The 9,229-nt window shown below is 38.3% G+C and overlaps 1 long non-coding RNA gene across 1 annotated transcript; it reads right to left on the bottom strand.

Annotated features, from left to right (window-relative positions):
- Window positions 1-1,378: 1,378 nt before the first annotated feature.
- LOC148852656 (uncharacterized) lies at window positions 1,379-3,174 on the bottom strand. The gene is made up of 2 exons (XR_016099829.1): window positions 2,514-3,174; window positions 1,379-2,425 (listed from the first exon to the last, which is right to left on the bottom strand). It is a non-coding gene; the product is annotated as an uncharacterized LOC148852656 (long non-coding RNA).
- Between the last annotated feature and the right edge of the window lie 6,055 nt (window positions 3,175-9,229).

Here is a 9,229-nt window from a genome sequence, read left to right as displayed (position 1 = left end):
TTGGGGGCTCCGGCAACATCAGGTATGTTTCTTGTCTAATTTACAAACATGGATGCCATGTTGAGCCTATGAATGCGATGGCCATAAACAGAACGAACTCGGTACTCACTCCAACCACAGATAGACACCTTCCGCAAGGGGTTTCAGGAAGTCCCCTCATGTGGCAACCATAAGTCATCACAAAGGAAGCAAAGGCATAAAGTCCAAAAATTGAACCCTTGAAGCAATCTGCCCGCCCTAGTGTGGTTGCATTGAAACTCTAACTTATGCAGCTATTTACACTATGACTAAACCTTAATTGTATTGCCCAAGGAGGGCCTTGACTCCTCAGGGCATGGCAACCCTTGGCCCTTGCATAGCTAACACCACTTGGCCGAGAGCGACACTCCCCACGACTTATCGCAAAAGAAACAAGGGGATAAAGTCCGAAACCGACTCTTGTAGCTAACCGCCTTCCTTGGTATGGTTGCAATGTTGTTCTAAATTACGCTACTCGCCTATGCTTCGACTGCACCCCAATCACATCACACACAGGAGGTCTCGCCTTCTAGAGGCGTGGCAGCCCTTGACCCTCAAGTGGGTAACAAAACCACATTTCCCTGTGAAGTAATTCAACTTTCCTTTCTATGAACACGTTAATTATCTACTTATTTACAAAATAACCCCTTCAAACCTAATGGTATCTCAGATATTGGACTAACACTGTTCATTTTTCTCTAACAATCTACGATAAAGTTTGCTATGCCTATGCCAATGCTTGATTGTGATAAAGTCTAAACAGGTGCCCGACGCTAAAATACTTGAATTCTATCTTTTCCGATGCTACCTAAACAACGTTCAACACTTGCACAGATGTTAGTTATCTAATCATTGACATAATGTTGTTCGAGGCAACTTCTTCACTTAACGACACTGTAAAGATTGGGAACAACAATTTGTTCACCTTTTACAATCTGTGATAAGGTCATCCTAGCACTTATTGGCGATATAGTTTATGAAGCACCCGATGATTCGCATTTCAATATCATTTCGATGCATCAACCAACAAAAGTCAAGATGGTTCTCAGTGATTAAAAACTTTCCTCTTCAAACAAGCGATTAAGAGTTATACATGGAATGACTGTGTCTCAAAACGCCTTCCGGTATGGAGTACCACTCTGGACTCGAAACTGCCTAGCATACGACGAAGTTATATTAAACAATTACTAGAAGTATTTTGTACAAACGGGAAACGCTTAAAACACAAAGAAAAGTTTTCAAAATGGTTGGCTCCGATATACGCTAGAGATTGATAATACTGGACAGAGGCCAACGGCCAGCGGACGTTGTGATAAAGGCATCTTAGCATAAAATAATCAAAGTAATGAAAACAACAACATAAGGCAAAAATTCACATTCTATTCAGTTCTTGTTCAAAAACTAATCTACAAGAGTCAATAGCTATAAGTATTTGTACATTGGCCCAATCTTTCCTTATAGCAACAATATTTTCTAAGGCCTTGCCGCACTCTTCGAAGTTGTCCAGATCTTCCAGCTCCGCTTCGTACTCGGCTATGATCTTTCAATGCCGCCCACACTCGTCCATAAGAGCCTCAACTTCTCAGTGGCCTTTGCAAGATTAGCCTTGACTACCTTTCGGCGGAGGCGCACGTCTTTCAACGAACGACCAAAGATGGATTACGACACCTTAAGACCAGCCTTCCAAAATGCATGAGCCAACATAACACCCGTTTCTCGATCTGACCCATCCAGAAGCCAATAGCAGAAAAAGACCTACAAGCCTCTAGCCATCGAGCAAAGTCCGACCACGAGAGCTCATCAATTGAACGATTCATTATGTGGTCCATCATGGTCACAATTGTATTTAGAGTCGGCCCTACGATCACGGGATGGAAATTTGTAGAGGGTAACCATCCAGCCCGAATAACAATTCAAGCAAACTCCGCCACCGAGCGGGAGACAGAGTACTTGTCATTCCTGTAATGACCTTGGATTTGGACAGGGTCTACGGCTTCATAGCCCAAGGGGGTGATTTCATTTTTGTCGCAGTACTCCCCGAGCTCCTGCAGGATCAGCGCAAGCTCCTCCTCATACAATAACCCTTCAGTCGGCGACACTACCCTTGATCCTACGCCTTCATCTTCAGGCTGGACCTCTGGGTCTGTTGGAGTCCTGACTCCTTCGATGGGGATCTCTAACTTCCTCCTCGGCCTGGATTTCTGGGTCGACGGGGGCCTTGGTCTCAACAGTGGCAGAAGGAGCGGAGGCCTCTTCGTGATGAACCCCTAGCTCTGGCTCTACTCTCATAGGGCCTTCCTTTTCCTGCGCCACAGCGTCTGGAGCGAAACCACCAACGCTAGCAGTTTCAGCAACCTCATGGACCTGAGTGGGGGCTACGACGGTTGTACCGCTTATGGCAGTTACCCTGTGACTAGCAGAACTGGATCAGATGGGTTCACTTCACAAGGCCATAGTCAAGGAGTTCCAAGAACAAGAAACGGGAGGTGACGTACCGAAAGCAGCAAGGTGACACTGGGTATCTACACCATGCACCATTATGTCCCTTCTACCATGAGACTCGAACCAATATTCCAACCATTACTCCAATGGAATCTTCCCCCGAGCAGTGGACTGGAATGGACTTGATGTGCTGGAGATGTTGAGTAGACAAGCAGCCCCCAACGGGCAATGCCAATGATGCAGCCACATCCTCGGCGGTGACCGTGAATTCACCGAATGCACCCATGAAGGTGTGGGTATGGAAAGACCAGTGCTCCTGAAGATGCCTAACATATTTAACCCCTTGCCTACCCGGGAGGTTCATATAGCAGTCCACAAACCTGAGAATCCCAAAATCTTGCAATATCTGGCAATATATAAGGCTTCGAAGATATACTACGTCCACGCAGTATAGCTGTTAGGAGATTTTGAGTTATCGGTCCGAGGTTACTAACACTTGTACGACGTTGACCAATTTGGCTGGGGGCCAAAAACCCCTTCCGCCATCGGCCGCCATGGCCGTTTCCCTCTTCGATAGCAGTTCAGCTATATCTACTTGCCTGATGGAGTCGACAAAAGGGCACTTTGCTTTCTTTTGGTGATGAACCATGATAAGCATTTAACGGGTACGACAGAAAACAAGAAGGGAAACAGAGAGAAGCTGCAGGGCAAGCGAAAGGCCACAGATAGTAAAACAAAGATGATAGCAAGAAGATAAAGTTGAGGTCTGAAAGAGATATGCCCTCACATACCTGGAATGACAAACGGTGTCGAAGAAGACAAACAAGTGCGAGTACGAAACCCTAGCCCACGTTTGACGATTAAGCAATCCAAAGAATTTAACAAAACGAAGCATTAATTTAAAAGAAGGGCCACATCATCAACCACCACTTTAAATTTCAGATATCGCAATCATGCCATACACGTAGAGTGCAATTATAACGGTGAGACAGTTAAGAAAACGCTAATGATTTCTACCGCATCACCATCACTTAATGTCCTCTTCAACTTCCATAGGTCATTGAATATGATACCCCCATTGAATCTTGCACCATCAACTAACATTATCCACCCAGCACAGGCTTCACCCTAACACATAGGGGGGTTTCGCGCCCACACTAGTACAACGTTAGTGTCTTTTACTAATTTCCTTCCAGTCAATGATCAAGGGGGCTGAAACTCAAAGCCGACGCAAAATTGTTCACCAACAAGAAGGAAATCACCAAAAGATAAGGGGGCTAGACCACAGAAGAGGCAAAACTCAATCGAAGCAACAATTTACTTTTGCTCAAAGCCACTAACGTGCGAGGACACATGTTCACTTGGCCCAACCATTCAACAGGTAGGGGGGCGTAACAAAATCCCAATTCAACTCTCCTCCAATCACACAAAAGCACAAAATATAGCAGATTCCCAGACCCAATACACAATCATTTATTGGCCCATCGCAAAACTTCAAAGAAAATGAGAAGGAAAAGTGATTATCGATAAGTTTCCACTTATCGATAAGCAAGGAGCTAATGTAGGCATAGTGCTCGCTTAGTCCTTCGGAGCACAAAAAACACTAAACGAATACCATATAGATGCTTGTGATTGGCCTGTAGTTCATCGATCACCTACGACGAACTTATAATATATCGCACACTCACAATGAACATACGGATCACCGCATGATTGCAATGAATTTGTGCTTGGTACGAGCCTAAAACAAGTTTTAGTTAAACCTGTGATGAATGTTATACATGTGTAATCATGCGATGAACCTTGGTTACGCGCGACCCTGCGATAAACCTCAGATACATGCAGTTCTGCGACAAACCCTAGAGAAACACGGTCTTACGATAAACCCTGAATAGTTGTGGAACCGCGGTTCACCAAAACTAGGCCCAAATACCAGTTGCACATGTAATTTCAAGTTACATTCGTGATCGGGTGCCACGTAGGTTTAGTAAAAGGCTACCCACTAAGTAATGACGTCACTAATGCCACATCGGTTAAATGAGATGCAAAAGGTGATAATACACATGGATTATGAGGATCCTCGGGTAAAAGGAAAGTCAACTTTCGAGAGATCCCATAAGAACACATGGCAAAACCCTAGCAATGCTCCTTAATGGTCGATAGAAAATCTAATATTCACTTTCCTAGTAGAAAACAAACACTTTTAGCTCCTTCCTTTCGAGATCTTAGGATCCTTCCCTATAAATAGGGATCCCCTCATAATGAAATTCATTCATTCAACCATTGATTAACCCCATCATCGGATTCTTTGCTCAAGCCATCTCATCACTCGCTCTACCCTAACCCTTCGGTTGATTCCCTCCCGGTCTTCCTCTGTCCTTCAAGGAAACCATCCCCCTAGCCTAACCACCTCCTACTTATAGCAACCAAACTACTTTACCCTATGCCCAAGGAAGAAATAGTAAGGAATTTTATCAAGACTTTGAAAGATCCATACCATACTTTTCTAATTGCATAATCACTTAAAGACTTCAATGAAGTAGTGTCACAATTGAAGAATCTATTAGACATGATTGGATTAACTTGTTGATGATTGGAGTAGAAACATCTACCCTTGGACTAAAGAAGTTTGTGCTTAAATACTAAGGAAAAGTGAAGTGCAATCCATTTCCAATCACCTAGCTAGTTTAATAACCACAACTTCATCTAATACATTTCCTAGGATACCTACTTCTATGCAACAATAGTCATACCAATAGTAGTAGACCTCTAATGTACAACAAATTTCCTAAAGGTAAAGAAAGAAATTTACCCCTCTACCTAGTTCATACTCCCTGTTGTTGCTTGCCTTGTTTAAAAATGGATATCTATATTTACCCAACATAAAAACCCTGTCGGAGTATAAACTAAAACACTATGATGAAAATGCCTATGCCTATTGTGGTTATCATCGGAACCTAGGACAAACCACTGACAATAGCCATCAACTCAAGATTGTTGTTTAGAAGTTGATTGATTAGGACCTTATTACATTCCAAGAGCCTCAAGAACCATCTTTTAAATAGGACAACAATTACGATTGTTAAGGAAACCCTTAGAGTGTGACATTAAGGAGTCATTAGATGGTCATGCATGGGGAACCAATGTAGTTGTCTCCTCCACAGCTATGAATGTCTATTTATCAATTTTTTATGCCAACTTCAATATCGAACCACCTACATGGATTTGAATGTAGTCCTTGAGTTAGGGATTAATGCTCTCTAATCTAACTCTTACCATTGAGAGTGCCTTTTTTGTAGTTTGCTATCCACTTTTTCATGTCATTCCAAGACATTTCAAACAACATATAAGCTTGATCCCTTTCAATTTGGTACATAGAGTAGTTTGTCTCATGCATGGGTCTAGCCCCTTCCATCAATAAAATATTATTTTTCTCCATTCCTTTCCCTCTTGATGAAGATGCTTACTTATAAAATAGCAATTAGCTTATTCAAGTCCAGCTACCCTTAAAAGAAAGCTGAATTTGTTGCCCTCTTAAAATAGCCACATTCAACTAAGAACTCAGTGAAAGTCCTAAGGGGATGCCTTTATAAAATGTTAGTTGTTGATCAAGGACTCTATAATCAAAAATCCTTTTCAAGAAGAGATGTTTCTTTTAACCACCCTAAATAAAGAATCCACCCTTAGGACTAAATAACCACCCTTGACCCCTAACCCTTAAAAAATTCACCCTTAGGGGTGTTTTATAGCGTAGATGAGAAATTGGGTAGAAAACACACCACACCCCAACAGGGTAGTTGTTCTGCAATGTGGACAAAAATGTGTGGACCAATCCAAACCACACATCTATGAGCGTTCTACAAGGTGTGGTGCATTTCAATCCACACATTGTGTTTGATTCCATGCATCTCAACAACAACATTTAAGATAACCTACGCCATTAATCATTGAAAAACAATATATTATTTTTTAGTAATATACACAATATAATAATAATAGTAAATTGCTAACAATTTAATAATTAATAAAATTAATATTAATAATAATCAATAATATTAAATAACACATAATAATATTAATATTAATAATAAATGAATAGTAACATTAATGATATTTGATAATATTAACAACAATGTTAATAACATTTAATAATAAGTAATAATATCAATAACAATTAATATTAATAAAAGTAATATCAAAACTTAATAATTATAAAATAATATTAACATTAATTAATAATATTTAATAATAATTAATATTTTTAATAATAATTAAAAACAATTATTATATTCAAAGATTAATAATTAATAAAATAATAACAATAATAATTAATAAAATAAAATAATATTTGAAACTTAATTATTAATAAAAATAAGGTGATTGAAGAAGCAACGGCAACTGGAGAAGCAATTTGGCGGTGCTCTGTGAGATACTGCAACGATAAAGAATAGGGTTAGATAGGATAAATATCATATGCAAAACACATGATCAATGCTCAAAAAATAATCAAGGGTTGCGTGGTTTAATCCATGAGAAAAACCCATGAACGAGATTTTGGCCCTTGGTGTGGACCAATCCATGAGATAGCATGGACTGATCCACACCACAGGCGAACCAAATATCTACTTAGATGTTGTGTGTTCCCAAACGGAATATCTCATAGACATTCCATGATGTCGAACACCACCTTAGTGTCCCAAACTAGGGCAACATTGAAACCATCAAAGCATTGCAAATTCCTTGTGAATGTAATTCTTGAGTTAGCAAAAAACAAATGCACCATTTTAATGCTATGAATTTTTGTTTGCTAAATAATGCTATGAATTTCAAAAAGTCACTAATTATCTAGTTGATCAAATGCACTAGAAATTTTTCCTTTGGCAAGCCTGCCACATCCATGGGATGCACCTTTAAGGGATATTAAAGGGTTAAAAAAGAGAATGAGAGAGAAAAGATAAAAAAAAATGAGAAAAAGAGAAAGAGAGGGAGATAGAGAATAATAAGAGTAACAAGGGAATTTACTTTTACCAAAAAGAACCCTAACTATAGTAAGAATGAGAAAATTTTCAACTAACCACATATTGTACTCAACATGTACTTATTCACTATGCACAATGCACTTGATAATGAAATGAAAGGAGGATATTCTTAGCCATTTGTTTTGAGTGTCAAAAAGTAGCTCACTTGGGCAGATTTGGAATCGCCACACATCAATTAAGTGAAATGAAGGTGATGATCCCTTCAAGAATTACATCGAAAATAATTTTTTGGTCTATTAGTGACTCCAAGACCCAAAGCACATGCTGAACCAATCTGGCTAAGACTCAGATGGGAGAGGGAAGGGATTAGACACCCCTCTCTTGAGTCCAATAAGTGGGTCCCACATGGAATATCAAAGAAATACTAATGTTAAGCAATGCCCCTCTCCTGAGTTCATTGTTTTTATTTATTTATTTTTTGCAAATTTTTCTTCTTTTATTTTATTATATATCTTCATCTATTTGTACATTTCTTTATTTTTGTTATTTTCATTATTGTTTTTATTTCCATTTTATTATTTTCGATTTTCAATTTTTATTTTTATTTTCATTTTTATTTTTTTTTATGTTTTTACTATTTATCTATTTTTCTACTTTTCCACATTTTCTACCACATCATTGCCATTTTAATACCATTTTTGTCAATTCATTCATTTTTGTTTTTCTCTTTGAATGCACATATAATTGTCCACTTTATTCTCTTACTTGTAAATACATGTCATCTTATTCTTATACTATTTTTATCATTATTATCATTTATTTTTATTATCACTACTATTGCATAAATGTATTGTGGTACTGCTTTTATCCATTTATTTCAAGAGAGATGAGGATTGAGATTAAGCCTCTACATGAAATAGGAACAACTACACATCGAATTAAACCTATTGACAATGAACTTGATTTGTTTAACCATGTTTTACTAAAATTTTTCTTCCTAACAAATTTTTCTCACATATATTTATACACATATGAATCCTTTCTATTCTCTCAAAACACAAATGGATCAGTTTCATTTCAACCTATAACACTACCATAATAAAAATACACCATATAACAATAAAATTGATAAAAACAAAAAAGAGAAACTAAAACAAAACCAGGTCTCGCCTGACTAGAGATTTATGTCATCCATTTTATATTGTTATTATCATTTAGATTATCCAGATCATAACTGAAAAGCTAAAACAAACTGAAAGAAAAACCAAAGAATTATAAAATATGAAGATCGGCTCATCGTGAATCAATATGCAAATACCAAACTCGAAAATCACTAGAAAGATACCAGCTGATACCAACAGTTGTATAAAATAGATCTCTAAACCAGTAAATCGGCTTTGAAAAACCTCAATCAATTGAAAATGATCCTCGAACTAAAATCTCTTGATACTAATATTGCTCATTGATGTAGCCTATTCAATCTATGGTGAGAAATGTAGTCTAATGTTACTATTTTTGCTCTTTATTCCAAACTAGATGATAGTCAATAGAGGGCTAGGAGAAATTAAATTAGAAGTAGTGGCTGGGTGGTATTCAATTCTAATTAGAATCAGATGAAGACAAGTCTAGTTAATAGATGTTTGTTGATAGTCCTATGCTATGGCAGACAAGGGAGTCAGGAGGTGAAGGAAGGAAATAAAGAGAGAGAGAGAGAGAGAGAGAGAGAGAAAATGAGAAGGAGAGAGAAAAAGATAGAGCTAGGTGAGGGAGAATAAGAAGACAAAAATAGG

Source organism: Nelumbo lutea, chromosome 5 (assembly GCF_056320005.1).
Source record: "Nelumbo lutea isolate HS-2025 chromosome 5, American lotus-T2T, whole genome shotgun sequence".
NCBI lineage: Eukaryota > Viridiplantae > Streptophyta > Magnoliopsida > Proteales > Nelumbonaceae > Nelumbo > Nelumbo lutea.
The sequence above is the reverse complement of the archived record's forward strand: the minus strand, read 5'-3'. Positions and strand labels throughout refer to the sequence as shown.